The sequence below is a fragment of the Anguilla anguilla genome, chromosome 1 (assembly GCF_013347855.1).
Source record: "Anguilla anguilla isolate fAngAng1 chromosome 1, fAngAng1.pri, whole genome shotgun sequence".
Lineage (NCBI taxonomy): Eukaryota > Metazoa > Chordata > Actinopteri > Anguilliformes > Anguillidae > Anguilla > Anguilla anguilla.
The window spans coordinates 42,150,728-42,170,880 of NC_049201.1; the positions used below are offsets into that span (position 1 = coordinate 42,150,728).

Here is a 20,153-nt window from a genome sequence, read left to right on the forward strand (position 1 = left end):
GGTAAAGAATTCTGCTAAGCTGAAATTCATTATGATTTGATTATGATGATGGTAGTGATGATCATTTCAAATTGTGTTTCAGGTTAAAATTTTGTATTTTTAATGTTGAATAAAAAAGCTTTTCATGCCTTAACTGACTATCAGACAGGCATTTTTCTCTATGTCTGATCTGTGAAAAGAATGTCTATGATGTTGGTGCTGTGTACAGATTTCAAAGAGTGTGTTACAGGATTTTGGATGGAATTATAATGATTGCAAAGGAATATTCAATGTACAACAGAAGGAGATGACTAATTCCCTGTCATGCACTGCCTCCTTTGAAAAACTTACTTAAAATCATTTTTTGATATTTGAAGAAATAAAGAAAAAGTCACTGAACCAGTTTACTATCTAGAAATCCTAGCAAATGTATTTATTTATTTATTTATTTATCTATTTATTTATTTATAATATGCCAGACAATTTTACCTTTTACCTCAGCAGTTAATAGGAATGTTTCAAAGCTTTTCTTTGCCCCATGACAAAGAAATGAATTGGAAATCCCTGGTCTTGTCAGACTTGGGGTCAATAAAACATAATTGCAACTGAAAAGATATTCTTAGATGTTGTAATTACTGTGTGCTGGAAGTAACCATCTCAGCCATCACAAGGCAGTAACAAGCTCAGTCTAGCAGGGGTATGCACATTTTTTAGATATTGTAAATTAATTCATGATGAATCCTTAATATTAAGCAATATCAAGCTCTGTTGTGAATGGAGTGCTTTGAAGTTGTTTCATCGCTGTATTGATTGCCACACTTTTAGAAATGAATTTTGATTGGCTATCACTAGGCAAGTGCATCAGTATTTCACTCAGAGAAGCCTACAATGTGCTGAAAGCACATACAAAATAATTTTAAAAACATTGGTGAGTCATATATGTACAAATATTCACAAGGCAATACTCTATGAATTCCCTGTTGCACATAAATGTTTTATTCCATAGATTACTGAAATGGGGAAGTGTCACATTTATGAGGTTTAAATAGGATTCTTCCAAATACAACTTGGCTGAACAAGATAGCATTTAAAATAGAGCTAAGAATTAAAATAAACTGCCATATTAGTTTAAATGGTTTGAAGCTAATGTATTACTTTACAATCACTAGTTTACCAGGGGTAGGCAACTCCAGTCCTGGAGGGCTGGTGTGCATGCAGTTTTTTTGTTGCCACCAGTTACCTGGGCTCAATTCATTAATTAGTCATATACACCATCACCGATTCACTCGTACATTAGACCACAATAAAATTCTGTAATACAGGCACACAAGCACATTCATCAGCTGATATGAATATCAGGGGATGTAGATAAAACGTCATATTGTGTAAATGATTGGACTGATTAAATAATTAAAAGTTAGTCTGAAAATTCAGAAACAAATATGGCACTCCGTGCTCATCCCTGCTGAAGTGGGTAATGTAATCAAAATGTATTTCTTTTTTGTGACATGGATCCTAATTAAAAACAATTTTCCAGAAAGTGCATCATGGACAAATGACACAATACGGTGGCAGTAGCATATTTTCAATGAAGGGTTTTTTTGTTTGTTTTATTTTTGAACAAAAAGACTCAGCGACTTCTGGTTAAAACCTGTCCAGCATGCAGACGGCCCTGAAACAGCTGCATAAAAGAAGATGTTCACTTCACGGGCCTCCCGTAGAGCCACGTCGCGATTCCCCTTCCCTTAAATCGCCAAATAAAGTTTCAGGTTTCCCAATATCATCAACATTTTTCTTTTCCTTTGAGAGGCCGCAAAACAATTATGCTCTCGAGACGCGGCCCCGGAATCCTTAATTAAAAAGAGATATCATCAATCAGGCTCCCCTTACGCACGGGGGGGGGGGGGGGAACTCGCCCTTTCGCGAGCCACGTCTAGGGATCCCCGAGCGCAGGCTCCCCGAAGTCAGTGCCTCCCCGGCAGCCTTGCCGGAATGGCGGGGTGGCCAGGAGGACTCCGGGCTCGGCGCGCTCACAGATTCGCGGACACATCTGGGACAGTTTAATGAGTTAATGCAAGTTAATTACTCACTCCAGTGCGGCTGACCAAACTCCATCACGTTCTCCGCACTTGGCTGATTAATGGGATGACGGCGACGGGGAGAAATTACCATCTGAGTCAATGCAAATGGCTCCGATCGCAGGTGTCCTACGGAATTATGTCCAGCCACTGTTGAACAAGCGATCGTACGAGGAGCGCTCCATTGTAATTCGCCGACGAACTTACCTGCCCTGCCAAGCCAATTTATTTTACAGTTTGCTTACTATAAACAGTGACTCAAATCTTGTCACGAGCCAGTGCACCTGCAAAAGAATTTAAGAACTCACCATTCCAAGTTCTTGCTACATAATTTGCATTGGCAACCAGAATGGGGAATGGGCAATGCAACAATAGCGTTGCACTCTTCACATCTGAGCCATCTAGTCCATAAATTGATGGTAATGACTAAAGCTAGAATTATTTTGGAAACCCTCAATTTTTTGATTAAGTAAACGTTTGCTGCATATCCTTTGATTTTATTTTGACAGACGGCACATTCAAATCAATAACATTTTATTTCATATCGTGCTTGTAAGAAAGGAATTCTCACATTGCATGTTCTTTATATAGAAACAATTCATGTTATAATAGATAACATGAGCTTGATGGAAAAAGAAGAGTAATTATACACTGACAAAAGAGCACAGATAGCCTTGAGTGACAGAATTAAAATCAATAGGATGTGTTAAGCTCCACTAGTCTGTGAACAAAATGGCATACTGATGTAATACCTTACATGTAATAATGTCAACAATAAACAATTCCTCTGGAGAGGATGAGAAACCACAAAAACTCCATATTATAAAAAAATAAATAAATAAATAAATAAAAACCTTTGGTCCTAAAATGATGACCCATTATACATTTTAAGAAGAATCTTTGTTATAACAGACAATTAATATAATGTAAATGCAATATGTATACACACTATTAATATACCAACTCACAATAAACAGTTGCTATAAAGAAACAAAGTCAGGGGTTCCCAGAAAACACATGTCTGTCTGTCTTCAATGCTAGCTCAGTGGTCCTGTGTGCAAAGGTGTTTGCGTTGCTTTGCATAGAACCAAAAGAATGTAATTACTGAGGAAAGGATGGGATCTGGATGAGCCCCCTTAGCTATAGAAACAGGGCAGCATAGAGGTTTCTGATAGACAGTCATGGAAATAACATGTATACGGATTGCTCAAAGCAGTATGGCAATTTTTCTACCTTTTAACATATTTGCATGTATCGGTCCATATTTATTTTTATTGCAAGAAAATAAAATATGAACAGTTCTCAAATTCAATAGATCTATTGAAGATGAAAATTGATGAAAATTAAACAAAAAATGTATAACTGGTATGCATCATACTGATACATTGCCACATTTTAAAAATGTTTTACTGGAGACTGTGCTCATTATGGTCTTCTCTTTGAGAAACCCTGAACAGTGAAATTATCAGTGCTATATAGGTGTGGGCAATATTGAACATGAGATACAAAGATACAGAGTGCGTCATCTGTGGGACAAACAATAAGGGTCAACCTTGCTAATACGCTTTTGGCAATGGTGGTTTCTTCCCATCCAGTTATGTAAGTTGCAAATCCTCCAGTGATCCCGCTAATGATGCTAACTTGCTACCTGCAAAATCAAAGGCATGGCTATCCTCTAATAATATGGAATACCTGCTCGAGCTCCTAATTCTATTCAGGTATTCAACCCACTTACTGTAGTTAGATTGTTAGCCAGGAATCCTGATGGAAAGGATCATTGTTGCAAGTTTACATAAAAAGATACTGAAATTTGGTAATTTACTAACTTGACTACTATTGTTCTTTAGATGCATTTTATTCATTAGATCAATGGTTTTCAATCTTTTTGGGTATAAGGCACACCAAATATCAAACAACAACCTCAAGGCACACCAACATAAGTTACACTAGACTGTCAAAATGATTGTCAAACATTTTGCATTTGCATTAAATATTGCATTAAAATTGACTAGAGTGAAGAAGTCAACATGGAACCAGCATCAGTGTTAACATATCTGCAACAAAAACAAAACATAACTTCATTAACAGCACAATAACACAACAGTCTTTTCATAGGGAACAGGCACACACACATACAAACACATCATTTATGATATACTGAAATGGATTGTAGCACAAAATTGCTGTCGATTGAAGCAAAACCTTAAAAGGTAAAACTACATTGAATATTATGCTAGTATCGTCGTTGTTACTGTGTTCTTTGGTTACAATACTATCACGTACCGGATCTATCCGGAACTAAATTTATTTCAGAAATCAAACTGAAAATATGAATAAAGGCCATTGAGATAAAATAATTCACAGAAAGTTTAATAAGTAACTACAACCAAACATTTAAAATTTCTAAGAAGCAGTGCAATTTTCATGTAACACTTGATCTTGCCACACGACACACTAGTGTGCCGCGGCACACCGTTTAAAAACCACTGCATTAGATTACTAGATTAGAATTGTTACCCTCATCTGTGACATTTTGCTATTACAAGTTGTTTGGCTGATTTTACTCATTCAGGTTTGGATCCTTCAGTTCATCACTTTAATGTGTGTTTTAACTCATTTTGTTTGTTTGACATGGGTCCATCCTTTGACATTCAGTTGCGCAGTCATAGATAGCGAACTTGGGTTTTATTGGCTTTTATGGGTCAGTTAAATCATTCAAGGCATTAGTGGATGGGGCAGCAAAGAGCTGCATCCACAGCATGTAAAGTAAGTACCCAAATAAGTGGCTCTTTCACAAAGAAGATTTGTTCAATTCATTCATCAAAAATAGATTCAAACACAGCTCAACATTAGTAATGTATTCACTCATTTCACAGATCTCATTTTACTTTCCCCACTACCAATCTATTTACTCACAAGGTAGCAAATAACTGACCAGCAGAGAAACATTAAAGTCAGGCATTTTTTACAATATTTTTGAGCCATCTGTTTTTCAGCGCTGCCTTATGACTGTGGGCTGTGAGGTTTCAGACTGAGAGGGACGGACGGCTTCCTTTCTGCACTGAAGTTCAGGTGGGCAGCTAGAAGGCCATCTCAGGGTCAGGCCAGTACAGTACAAGCATCAGCTCAGGTAGCGTATTGCTCTGTAGCTGAGAGTTCTTCTCCAGCCCTGATCCATGTTCATCCCGGTAGTAAGTCTCCACATGCACACTTTCAGCTCAACTTTTAGCTGCGCTTCCATTGTTCTCATGTGTCCAACCAGCAATCCTAGAGAGGCAGAAAACTGACTGACCATTTAAGTGTTGGGGGTGGGGGGTTGAAAACAAACCATTTTCTTCCATGGTGGGCCCAGTGTATGCAGACTGTGAGGCACTTTATGTTAATGATTGGGATGGGGGGCAGGGTACGTGGGAGAGGGCGGCTGGGTTGGGGCTGGAGAGAGTCTAACACTTTTGCCATCTCACCCCATGGTGTAGGTCCAGATGAAAGAAAAGGGAGAGGAGGAAATAAGAGGGAAAAAAACAAGTAAAAAGCAATTAATGACCCTTCACATATTGTCTGTGATTCCTTTGTTGTGCCGAACAAAAGAGGGACCGGGTGAAAATGACATAGGGCGAGAAAAGGAGGAGGGAAAAGAAACACAATTAATATCAGGTTGTAAATTCTACAAAACATTAACTTCATTACATGGCAATTACTACCCGTAATTGGCCGAATGGAAGATTCCACTTCCTCATCACTTTGCGATTGTCCAGATCTCAGCATTTTTTTTGTGTATGGTAAAGGTCAGAGACCATTACATACTTGAAATGCAAAGGTCCTGACCCAGTGTGAACTATGGGGTGAGACTGCAGCAGGATCCCCTCAGAGGGTTATGGCTGTAATAATTAATGTTGTCTTTAGATGTGGCTCCATGGGGTGTTGAAGTGGGTAGTGGACACTGAGTAGGTTTGATACCCATGGAGTGGCAACCTAAACATCACATGAGTCAAATAAGCAAATGACAGGAAAAGGGTCAAGAAGTGATGTGTCTAGAACATTCCATTTTGATGAGGAATGAGATGGTTGGTGGTGGGTGTATGAAAGGCTGAGCTGAGCTACTGATGTCCACAGGCACATCCCCCTGAAAATATTTATATAATTATGACTGGCCTTAGGCCCAGGAGCTTTGTGGGTATTTCTTGAAAATGTAAAGCTTATTAGTTTACATTTTGAATAATACCACATTTACAGTAATATTCCTGGTTAGAGGGAAAAGTATACTTTATGTACAAAATATTAAATATATTTATTTCAAATGTTGTTAAATAAGTATTCACTGAACTCTGCTGGAATAGGAAGAAAATATTGAGGCAATTATATTGTTAAATATGTGTTTCTTAAACAATTAAGCTGTTCAGTCTATGAGAAAGCCATTGGTTTGCAAATTAGGCTACTCAGAAAACAAACTGCAAAAATTATATAACAAAAATTTGACATCTGGGAAATATTGTTATAAATATGAAATTCTGAGAAATAAATGTTGACTGACATCTGGTAAAGAGACTGCAGCCTACTCATATATCCATAAATTACATGTCAATGCTAATCCTGTCAATTAGTGCGATGGAGTCTAATTTGCTTCCTTGTTTATACCTTGGTTAATGTAGTAGCAGTAGTCATGTGAATTCCGTATTCCTCCAGTAGAAAAGCAATATATCCATCACCATCCTCCTGCCTCCACCCCTGACTTTTTTAGCCTGCGGGCCGTCTGAGGTCAACTGATGTTGCATGAGTTATAGGCCCTTTCTGTGTCTTCAAGTTCTGTGGCAGGGTTACAAATAAAGAAAAAATCAGGTGACATTAAAACACCAAGCACCTACAATAAAACAATTTAAATTATTATCAGGAGGGAAAGGTTACATAAAGTTAAATGCACATTTGTATAAATATTTTAAAAGAAGATGTTTAACAATTATGCTGGTTCCAATACTATAGTTTTTTCTTTTCTTTCTGATACCACCTCAAGATAGCATAGAATAAATTCCCTTTTTCCCTTTTCCCCATTGCCCTTTTCCATCATAAAGAAGTATTATCTATCTGAACACCTTTTAACAGTTTTCTCCCACAATATCAGCATATTTTCTTTCAGAAAACCTTCAAAATCTTAATTCCTCACTTTACACTACATGTCTCAGCGTAGAGGAATCGGATTCAGGATTGGTTGAGTGACCCCTAAGCATTTGACTAAATCCAATGCATTTAAAAAAAATGAAGATATTTGGCTGAAACCAGATGCAGGTTCTGGTTAATCTGAACAGTATACCAAACTGATTTATTTATGAGGCAGACATGTTTCCCTTCAGGACTTGAAAATCAGGATTCATTACTCAATAACTAACATTTCCCACTACTGATGGATGGCTTCAGCCTGGAAACAAAGAGATCTGTTAAATATAAAACCATATTGTCTCAGAGCAGCGATCTGTACCTTATGCTGTTGTTTTCTATTACACCTTAATGCAAAAGCAACAGCAACTGATAATAATAAACATCATCATCATCATCATCATCATCATCATTGTAATAATAAATTACATCTATTTATGAACAGCAGAGGTGGAGAGGATGGGATTATTCAGGAAAATAAACTGGGGGATGATTAGATGGCCAGATTAAGACAGCTAAAATGGGAATTTAGCCAGTACAAAACTATCATCAAAAATGTCTACAACGTGCTGCATAAACCTTAAACTTGTAGGACACATGTCCAATTCCCACAGTACATGCTTATCCTAATACAATATACTGTCAAAGGATGAGACAAGATGATTGCTAACTCTGTAAGGGGGAGAATGAAAGCACCCCAGTGAAGAAACCTCATATTATGAAACATCTAACTGGCTGTCAAATTCTCTCATGGACTTAAAATGATGTAATTAATCATAAAATTTAGAAGACTTCAGATCAGGGAGTTTCTGAAAAAACAATGGTCAGTTATGGTTCACCTCAAAGCATTAATAAATAAACAAAAAAAATAAGTACACTAATTACATTTTAAATAAATAAAAATTAATAACATTTGATGGCACAGCATTATTTCTGGTTCTTTCATTTTATAGAAGGTCAAAAATAAACTGACGCAAACTCAAGAGTCATGATGGTGAATTTAAATTTTACTTGTTGGTTTGTATGATTCATTTATAAACTATTTATTAACATAAGCATTGTCAAAAATAATCAATTAATCAATCACTTAATTAATTACCCAAATAAATAATTGATGGGATTTCTCAACGCACTTCCCTTTAGATGTCCCAGAAAGACACTGTTGAGTAAAATCATCAGGCAGTAATATATACATTGCTTTAATCAGCTCTTTGATCTTCAGTACAATTCTGCTATAAGTCAATTAAAAACTAGGCTGCCAATGATGAATTATGCAGCTATTTTATTAAAACATTTATCAGCCAGACTTATTATAAATAGATGACTTCAGTGAAGATGAAGAGACTGGATTAATGGGTCACTTGGTTTGCTTTTCCGGTTTGAAGTTTGTTGTTTACATTTTCTATGACACTGGGTTCATTTCATCCTATCTGAAGGTGCCAGGGCACATATTGTTCAACCAGTTTGTGATCATCAGAAATAACTAATTTGAACAGAAAGGAAACGCTTTATCTATAGTGTCTTGGCTTTTCTTTAGCTGTGGGAGGGGTGCTGATTGTGATTGGGCCCTTGCTAAACCAGAGTTTGGTGCTGTCAGCCTATGGTCAAGGGGTGAGGTGGGAAGCATACAAATCCTGTCCCCCCCTGTCCCTCCTTGCCCTGCCCCTTATACCCTTGTCTAGTAGTGACATCAGGGGGGAAAAAATAGTGTGGGGTGGGGGGGGCGGCTGTTACAGTATCTCGGAAGTGTCAGACAGGAGGAAGGAAACAGCACAGCTGAAATCAGCAGTGCTTACAGAATGAAGCACACTTGAGAAGAGTTGAAAGAGGAATTGTACGCTTTGTGCCAAGTCCTCTATTTTCACCCAGAGCTTGCTGTTGGTTCATATTGATTCACTTTCCCAAAGGCCCAGATGGGAGACCTAAACATGTGCAGAGGCCAAAGCAGAGTTCTGTAAGATTGAATCCAATTGGGTATGCTGAAACCATGCTTTCATAGGGTCGCTGTTGGACTAACCATATGCAGAACATAATACAGATTGGTTCTATCCCGCAGTTTTCTTCATTTTGCAGCAAACCTCATTAAAAATATCATAACGATTTTCCATTGTCTGTCTTTCAAATAAGATATTTGCATCAGTAAAAATAACATTTAGTGAACTTAATCACTTCAGCTGTTTCATTATCCATTGACAAATGAGGAAAATAAAATAATATACAAGAAAATGTAACAATTATGATTTCTATTTGCTGTTGGGGGGATGGGTGTGGTGGGGGGTACTGGGGGTGTGAATGGCTACTTTTATAGTTTCCCAGTCACGATCCTCTGTGTTTTATTTTGTGGAGGGGTTTCTGGCTCTTTACAATGGATGTAGGACCCACTATAACCAAGAAAATATGAAGTATAAAGTGTGCGTGTATTTGTATGTACAGTACATGCATTATGCCTTTTTTTTGTATTTTTTTTTTTTTAAATTGGGCTATTTATTTATTTATTTCAAGATTGGGCGGGTTCAAGATTGGGTCTGTCCACTCATGTAGGGCAGCAATCACTATCTACTTGGTTAATTTAGCCAGCTATCTCCTCCACTCGTTGTAATTCAAAGGAGTATTTGTGTGCCTTCCTGACATAAGCACCTATAAGATTTTATTATGTTGTTTTGAAGGTAAAATCGCTAATTACAGTTAGGCCATGTGATACGAGCTCTTGTTCTACCTAATGCTAACTTAGCTAGCTAGCGCTTTATAGCTACGTGTACACATATTACCGATTTCTCAGTGAATGTACAGGTTGTGTTACTTAGTGGTCCATATTACAGTTGAATCAATATGTACGTATGCTTTTTCAATTACATAGTCATTTGGAGCTACCATTTATACGTGGTAGATTTGTCAGATATCCTACACATGGCACATTACATAGAGCGCCATTTTAATTCCTCCATTGTCATCATTCTCATATCATTCTCGTTGTGTTAGCAGTCAATGTATGACCTGACGATACCATTCACATTTTACCTTGCTCCCTTCAATTATATGAATTCAATTCAATTATATATCAATTAGGGGAGAAAAAAGAAAAAAAGAAATTTGGTTGGTTTCACATTAGTTAAATACTACCCATTTGCTGCCATCAATATACAGTACATGATTAGTATTGAACTGCAATAGTGTTACAGTGATGACGTCTTTTTGTAGGCCAACCCGGACATTTTGCTTATAAAAAACCTTGCACCAGTGGCACCCTAAGCATTGGATTAAACTTAAATGAAGTTGAAAGCAAAGGAATGTGCTCCACATATTTTATATTCAAGCAATTTATCAGAGGATCTCAAATATTACTGCATGTAGTGTGAATTTACTTAAATAAATGCAATTTTTTATTTAACCTCTATAAATACAGGTTATTGAGTTCAGCCATCACTAAAATTAATTCAAATGGTTTTGTGATGAAAAAAATGAATGCATTTATTTTTGAGCCAGTGTTAAGGACAAATTAATTAACAGTCGATTTACTATGTGTTTGAACGTTCTCAAAAACAAATGAGAGCAAATAAAAAAACTTAAAACAAAATGTCTAATATGAGTGTTACTGAGAGACCGATTCATCTGTATGTTTCTAGAAATGCGTATCTGAAATGTATGATATCCATTAAAGAATTCATATTTTCATCACTTTTACTCAGTTGACATGATTTTTTTGCATTTATTTTTGGTAATATCAAACTGTATAAAACAGAAGTGGAACACAGACAGTATCTTAATGATTTTTTCCCCCTCTCAGTTTGCACAATATTTCACTGCACTGGCTATAATATAATTGACTGTAGTGTTAAACTAGTATTTCCCACACCTGATTTCTACTTCTTTCTACTTTGTATGGAAAAAATAGAGCCATTCCTCCTCAATGGTTAACGCGCCATGCGTTGTGATGGATCACCTGGAACCTGCCTTCCCAGTGACAGGGGAAGACTAATGGTGACCTCTTTTCATCATCATCTGTCAGCACTCACCTGTTTCCCTATCGCCTCCATCTTTTCCTCAACTCCTTGCTTCTTCTTTATTTTACATTCCTGTAGCCAAAAGCAAAGAAACACAGTTGTGCGAGTTTTTGAACAAATTGTTCCAGCTTCCAAAAGCATAGTAAGTAAGTTATTTCTTGGGAAAGGAAGGAGGGGTGAAGGGGATGGGGGTGAGAGGGGTGGGGGGGTCTTATTAATTGGAGCTGTGAGTAAAATCTGGGAGACAATTACTCCGTAAGTGTTGGGTTTTTGTTTTTGATTATCCTAGGCCATTTGGAACCTGTTGACAAAGATTATGCAGGTACAGACCTCCGGGGCTTGCTGATGGCTCAAAGCCGGCCAGTTTATACATCTGAGTGCTTCAGCGGAATGGCTGCCAGGTACGTCTGCTCAGCTCAGATAATGAATCCGCCGTCCCTCTTTCTGTTGTGTGAAAATGTTTCCATTAGCCTCCAACAACAAAACTCTTCAGTGTAATTTAATCCATCTTTCATGTCCATCTTGTTTCTTCCAGAATGCAGATTTTGTACTCTAATAGCAGCTAGAAGCACAATTGGAATGCTTCACAGAGATAAAAGCTTCCCTCAGCTGGTTCGAGTGTTTCGCACTTTTAAATCCATGAACTTTGATAACAATGTCCGAGCGAATCAGACGCTGCCAGAGAGGGCATTCCTGCACAGGCTTTTTATTTTTTTTTTATTGTTTAGTCTCATATGTCCGCACCCCGCCCCCTGCCTCTGCAGAGCAATAATCCCAAATCATTTTCAAAGTTATTTTCATCAAACGTGGCCGTGCTCTAACCAACCATGAGGCACATCTGGAAATTGCGATTTGACCTTTATTTACATTACTAAACTCATCAATTAGAACAATATTTCACAGGCCCCGATGAAGCTAATGTGAAATATTTTGGCAACCTCTGGAATGAGTCTAATGCAAAACTCATCTCTTTTGTAGCACAAACAACGGAGCGGAGCCAAAGAATAGCAGCTAGGCAATAATTCAGTCAAAACAGGCTGCACACATCAGCAGTGCACCTCCACAAAACACTGTGTGAGAGAGCCAAACAAAGGCTAAACAGATCTCTTCTGGCAGAGGTTCCGAAAACAGTTAGGTTAAATAACAGTCATTTAGTTCACAGTAAGTCTGTTTGCTTACAATGGAATTGGTCCTGGGCCTCAGTCTGCTAAATTGAACCCCAGGAAGTGTGCCATTTATTTTAGATTGAGTGTTCCGTGCACTGCAGTCACTTCCATATGGAAATTAACCAATTCACAAATCTGTTTACAATGTCTGTGGCTCCACAGAATGTCCTTTATGTCAAAACATTCACAATAGTTTAATAGTTGTCAAAGAGTGGAAAACAAATTGTGTCATGTAACAAACGAGGAGAAACAGAATTTATTGATGGACTTGGTGTTGATTTCAAAAACAAAACAAGGGGAATGTGGAATCTAGAGAAAGCCGTTTGATCTAAATCGCTGATCTAACCTCTGCCTCAGAGATCTATTCAATAACCTGCTTGGGCTCTGGGCTCTAGAAGATGACACCGAGCCCGCGAGATAGCAATTAGTTTGGAATTCACAGTCCACCCCCTTCTTGAATATGGGACGCAACTGCTATGGTGGAGATAAGCAATCCCCAATATCATCCAACGTGCATGGTCTCAACATCAGCCAAGGTGCTTTTCATTTACAAAATTTAGAGAAGGCACTGAGGGAAGCATGTGAATGTTGATGAAGGCACATTTCAGGAGGTGAAGATACATGCGACTGTGAGGAAATGGCACCGGCTTCATCGTGGTGTGAAATTCATTTCAATCAGGACAACATTTGCCTGCCGGTCTCTGAAAATTTAGATGTGTGGCAGACTCTATTTAAATGAAGACTAGATTGTCTATCCATTGGTTACAGGGAGCAGGGTCAGCCTCTGTCAAACTCATATATTTAGTGCTCTTATTCATGACCCACTCATAAGAATAAGGCTGTGAATTTCTGATTATTGTGTAATGTGCAGGTTAGTGAACTGGGCTACTGGTCCTAGACAGCCACAGGGTCTGCCTTTTTCATTGTTATTCAACACTTAATTGATAATTAAGCAGTTAACTGATTGCTGATTTTGAGGTAAAAACGAACAGAAAGAAATAAATAAATAGCCCATAGCATCAACATAGACATTCCAAAATGGCTGAAGCTACACAGTCAACATCTGCTCAGCAGCAGTGCATCAAGACCTTGGGCAGGCAGCACACATTTCGATGTGTGGGCATGAGCCCAGGACATCATTCCAGACAGTTTGTGGAACACAACCTGCAGCCAGGTATATAAGCGTGAGCTGTAAGTGCAAAAGGATCACTGATGCGGTTGCCCAGAATGATGACTGATGTCACGGACTGGGAGCCCGGGTGTGTGCTTGGCCCCGCATGTCACTGTGCCTGACTGATACCCTCCTAATGGAGCGCTGACTGCCACGGCAAATGGAGGCGTGCAGGCTGAGCCTCGACTTTAAGTGCGAGAGCACAGCTGGATAATGCATTTGGCCAGGGAAAGGATAGAAATTGTTGATAACTGGTGGACGTCTGTTCAGCTCACAGCCTCGCTACGGATTCGGGACATGACTGCTGCCAGCACTATTCGCGTGAATCATGGGACTCCCGTTGACAAGATCGAGCTAAAGCCAGGGAATGTAGGATTCTTGCTTTTGAAGTAGCTATGCTGGTTTGAACATTTCCTTTTACTCAATTGTGTTTACTCAGTGGTTTTCCCTGCAATTATACTGTGTTAGTAGGAGATGTATTGTTCGATCTGTGACTTTATTTTTCCTCTATTATTCATGTAATTAGAAATGCTAATTCGCATCTATTATCTAGTTCACACTGGCATTTTGTATGTTTGATACATGGTGCAAGTATTTTAATGTCTCATGAACCCATATACTTACAATGAAGTCATTTGCAGGTGCATTTTTAAATTTGAATGAAAGTGCACAATTAATCTTGTGTAAAATGTAAAATAAAGGTTTGTCTGTAATGTATTATATCTGTTGTTACATTTCTTGTTCATATACTTGTTCATATTTGTATACAAATTATTATTAAAACTATTACTGAATTAATATAGCAATTCTAGGTTACAATTCCAAACATTTGTTTGTTTAATTAACATTTTGATCACAAGAATACCTAAATAGCACATAATACCCTACAATGTCCCATAAGAACAACATTACATGTATCTTAGTGCTCAAACAGTACATCACCCTGGTAATAGCGCAATTAACGTGCAATAGCTAGCTAGCTTACAGACATTTTCCATGTGGCACCAGAGATGCTAATAAGTAATGAGATGCTATGTTTCATCTTATTTGGAAAAGTAGTGAAGCAGCAGCCCTTGAGAAGGGAAGGTGCCTAAAAAGTTCATGATTACTCCACAGCTCGGACAATAACAGAGGACATGCGCCAGTTCAGTGCTGCCTCACAATGATGATACCAGTATTTGTACACAAATACACCACACATACATAGGCTAGCAATGTACATTAATAAATACATTTTCAGTTCCCCCATTCTTTTATCATAATGATCATCCAATTTAAAATGTTGTCTTGAATAATTGTAAGTTTGCATATTGCACAAGTGCACTCATAACAAACAAATGACCACCAGTTTATTCTTTAAAGTGCACAATGGTGACCCATGTCCCAAGCGGCCAATTGATAAAAGTACAGTATTAAAACAAAATAATTTTCCAGCCTTGTTTTCTGATTATAATGTAGTGATGCTTTTGACTATCAACAGCATGTGCATTATATTATGAAAAAATTCAGTAAATAAAATTGCACTGAGCACGCCTTATGGCACTAGTCAGTCGACAATTTTCTTTCCATACACAAAATTTAACCTTTTTTAATTCTAAAAAAGGTACCAAGAAAATTGTGTCAGGCTGTTCCACACAAATATGTGAATAGTCTCAGAAATATAATAAAAATACTGTAAACTTAATGGGTGCGATGTCCTTACATAATAATAATAATAAGCTTCACCTTTCTGTTAAGAGACATTTTATAAAGGAATTGGGAATGATGGGAATTTGTCCAGATAAATATATTAAATTAGTTTTATGTAAACCCTTCTCTGTCTGGCACAAGAGCTTAAACTACCACAGGCTCAGTCGTCTTGTGAATTATTGCATTCATCCTTTTTCAGATAGCATTTCCCTGGCCTTTTAGCTCCTGTTGTGAATGCTACTCACTCAGATATAGGCATTGACAAAGAGAGGGAAAGTGTCACAGAAAAGATGTACAGTTTGCCTAACAATTCCTTGGAAAGCCTTCTGTGCTGTGTTTTCTCAAAAGTGATTCCAAACAAGGCTGCTTAAGTCCTGTTATCAGTATCTGTGACCACAGCAGTCACAGGAAGCATGTGTATTTAGGCTACAGAATTATATGGGCTTTAATAGGGCCACATAGCCACAGGCTGTGCCTCTTCAATAACATTTTGTATATGAGCTTAGCTTACCAGCCAGCAAGACTGTGTCCATGTTCAGCCATGTTAACAGAAAACCTCATAAGACAGGATTAGTGGGAAAACAGTAACAAGACAGACAGTAAATCTCTTGGGACCAAGTCCCTGCCCCAGTCACCAGACATTAATTACATGTGTTTAAATAGATAAATGTCAGAAGACTGAAGTTTAACCCATCTAAACCCAAGCATTTAACGCTAAAGCCATAGCCATTAGACACATAAGATGAAAATTATTTTACCCAGAAATTCATGCAGTCAGCTAAGGCTATTGTTTTCAGGATACTGCAAAGACATACTTGTATTCTTTTTGTTATCAGTGTTAATCAAGTGTATGGCGAGTAATATATGTTTCAAATTCAAAATATATCATTTATACATGATACCTGAAAGCTTATTTTATTTAATAATTTTATGAAAAAGTGCAATTGTTGATGTTTATGAAATGAGGCCAGGAGTGAAGGCAGAGGTGTGAATTGAACAACAATGGCAAAGTGGAGGAGGGCCCATTGTTGGGGGATGGGGGGGGAGGGGGGGCGAGCAGGAACGCCTCTTGAGTGTCAGGTATGACCTTCCACTTCTCTCCAAGTCTTCCCCATGCTTTATGGGTTAACCATCTTTAATGCTTTATGTATGCCGTGTGTGACACTCTTTGCATAAATGATACCAAATAATTGGGCTATATAAATAATTCATTGTGTATTAATGCAGGTGAAATGGCTTCCTAGCTTGGAGTGCTGTCTGTCGTTCACAAAAAAAAAAAAACATTCTTTACAGTGAAAAAATATATATACACACACACGCACACACACACACATATATATATATATATATATATATATATATATATATATGCAGTCAACATGTGCATGCGTTGTGTTCTTATATGTCCTTATGTGTGCTTCACTAATTAAAAAACAATAACTATCAATTAATTTTTATTGAACATACTGTAGCTAATGTGATTTCCTGCTGGCAAAGTGGATGCAGTTCTGTCTGAGTTAATCCTTCAACAAAAACAATTTGACTATAACATAATGGTTTGTGTGGTTTGTTACTGTAAATAAGCTCAAACAAAATTATGCAAATTTATGCACTGGTGTATGTCACTGTATAAAATGCATGAAAGCAATTACTACCGTTTTTTAAAAAGAATCTGAGCATCCAAGTTCTCTTCATATAAATAGATGAAAACTGCACAATTACTTAAAAATGTGAGTAATGTGTACTGATAAGAACCTCTCGGTCATAAACCGATGCCTATTGTGTCAAAATAGATGCCTAAAACACACATTAAGAGCACAGAATAATAATACGAAATGATGATACTGCAAGGCCTACAATGGTGTACCCACAGGTATTATCAGTAGAAAAGGAATCTTCTTAGTTACTAAATTACACTGTTTCAGCCGGCTATTACATTTTATATGACATGATAAAGGGACATACAAAACCATTCATGCAGACAAATATTGTGGGAATTTTAACCAGAGAGAATACATTAGTCTCAACAGTAGCTAGTCATTAATGTGGAGAAGTCAGAATTGTAGGCTATTTATTCACAAGGCATGGTGGCATAACACACATTGTCTACAGTATTTTATCTGCAGTAGGATCCAGAATGTATTCCCACTGAGATCTGACCTTCAAGTACTGAGTGGCAAATTGGGTCACACCTCATACACTCCCCCAACACCCCCACCCCCCCCCCGCGCCCCACACACACACACACACATTCTCACACATTCTCACACAAGTGTACACACTTGCTTGCACACAATCTCCTACAGACACAATTGCAGGCACACATTTACAAACAGGCATACACAAATCATGCAGCTATACACATGCGCAAACACACATATACACCCACAAACAAGTACAGATGCATGTACACACGTGCACATATACACACAACACACACATACACAAATCATGCAAACACACAAGCGCAGATAATATGCATATATGCGCATGCCCGCACACACAAATCACGCAGACGCATACACACATGCGCGCACATGCACACATATACACGCACACAAAACGATCTCAGAAACATTCTTTTAAAACAAATATCTCTCATGCAAATGTCTCAGTGCTTGTGGACCGTGCGGTAAGACAATAGCAGGTGTAAAGCCAGCAGAGAAGCACAACCACGGGAAAGTGATTCCTCCCTGCAGTGAGGGTTCCAGTTCAGCAGCGTTCGACCGCGCTGCCTCCGCCCCTGCGCCCCAGCCTATCAGGCCCAGATCCCTCATACTTGTCCTAAATGCCTTGCATAATGCCGCGATTACAGGGCTCCCATGACCTTACCTTCACAAATACTGACCTGCGCATTTGAAACCGGGGGCTTCGGGCCACCAAATGTTTTGATTGATAAAGGCCTGCCCTCCGCGAGTTTCGTACGACATAATATTTCTTTTGGCAGGGGTCACCCGGTGCTCGGCGTACATCATCACTAACTTATTACATCTCAAGGCAATTAGCTGAAAACAAACAGGCCAGACAAACCCAGCATTGAGCGGCAGAAACTGGGAGAAAATAGCCTGGGGTGCTCTGTTATTCCTGAGCAGCATCAAAGGCCAGCCAGTGGCATGGGCAGAAATAAAGAAATGCATTGTTGTGGTGTAACGCCTATACAGTACCGAGGCTTAGCGCATTATTTTTCCACTGATTCAGGTTACAGCCAAACTCTGCCCGGTATAATGGGTCGGTGGAAAGAACTTTTCACTTGAACACTATATGCAATGTGCCGCATGGTTAGTTTAGGATTAAAAATCCATTCAGTCCCTCCCCTGACATGAGAAGTCAAGTCTCAGGACTTTGAGGGGGCACTGCTTGTCTGTCATTAAGTTGGAACGCGCGTCATGACAGGCTTTGGCTTTAATAGCCACTAACAAGGCCCATCCTCTGAAATCTTAAACCATCTCCCTTTGCTCAAATGTGGGAATAATGTGCAATTGTAATCGCTTGCAATAATCACAATCTGTCTTGGATATAACTGAAAAACCTGGTCCTTGATTGTGATGTGACTACAAGCCAGAACAAGGTATCTCTTCTAGCTGAAGGCTAGTTCATATTTGTGTGTATAACAAAACATACCAACATTTACCAGCTTCACTTTAATTGCAAAATACCCATCAGATCCATTCATCCAATTTCACCAAAAACCAAAAATTTACCTAAATATGAAATATGTATGAGAAAATGATATCCAAAGTGTTTTATGTCCAAAATACCCCAACAACTCCCACCCCTTCTATTTGTTTTCTGCAATACAGTTTCTAGTTCAATGATTGATGAAATGACCTTGATATACTTTATTTGTGAAGATAAAACAAGGGGATGTATTCACCTTTTAAGACAAGAAAAATTGCTGAATTAACCCATGCCATTGGATAAAACATTCTAGTGGTGATTGGTTTACCTATTAATTAATTGCCAAGGAACTATAGACAGACAGAAGGAATAATGTCACATCACAAATTGACATGGGGAGTTGACTATGCAAAGAACATTGTCTGTGTTTGTCTAGGGGTGTAAGAAATGATGGTGTGTGTGTCTCTAAGTCTAAGGGAAGTTAATGAATGCCCCTGAATGAGGATTCCAATCGCCTGGGGTCAGGAGATCAGAGCAGATAATCAGGCCTAATGATGCTTTAGAGATCAAGAGGTTAGGCCCCATTTTGCGCCTGTGATCCTGACGCTGATATACAGCCCTCTCAGGTAGGCCAGGTGTGGGCTGTCAGTTCTGTCGAGCTGGTTACAGGACGAGGTTCTGGTGCGGGCCAGGTTCTGGCTGCGGCCTGCCAATGATAACCTGTCAGGCACTGATCGGTTGGGTAAGCCGAAGGTGCCATAATCTTTGGGCTCTGAGATGAATCAGGAGGGTCAGGCTCAACACAACAAATGTCAATGTCAATATCAATGTGTGATTGCAGATTATGCAGAAGATGAAGTGTATGATAAAGAACACATATTTTTCCTCATCTTTCAGCTCATTGAAATTCAGTCATCTAGCAATAGGAACAAGATCAAGCAGCTGAGAAAAACCAAGCCAGTGGCATCACAACCTAGCTTGTTCCCAAGATAGCTGTACCCATGTGCAAAAAAAAGAACTTCATTTTTCTAGCAAATATGGGTCGATTTAAGATTTGAATGCAGGGTCATATCTAATGTAAGGTAAAAAGCAAATGAACCAGCGCTATATTACAGAGCATTTCAGGTCTTCTTTGACATTAACTAATATTACAGGGGCTTTGGCTAGCAAAAGCATGTTGTGCTAATACTGCAAAGTAGCAAAGTAGTTTGGATGGTCTGCATAGCAAATTTATTGAAAAGTATAAAATAATGTAAAATAATATACCATACTGACCAAAGAAAAAACCCACACATTGGACAGC

General features: G+C 38.4%; 1 long non-coding RNA gene across 1 annotated transcript; it reads right to left on the reverse strand.

Moving 5' to 3' along the window:
• Nucleotides 1-2,679: 2,679 nt before the first annotated feature.
• On the reverse strand, nucleotides 2,680-11,868 carry LOC118222306. Its single transcript, XR_004764261.1, has 3 exons — nucleotides 11,537-11,868; nucleotides 11,219-11,278; nucleotides 2,680-6,860 (listed from the first exon to the last, which is right to left on the reverse strand). It is a non-coding gene; the product is annotated as an uncharacterized LOC118222306 (long non-coding RNA).
• Nucleotides 11,869-20,153: the final 8,285 nt, after the last annotated feature.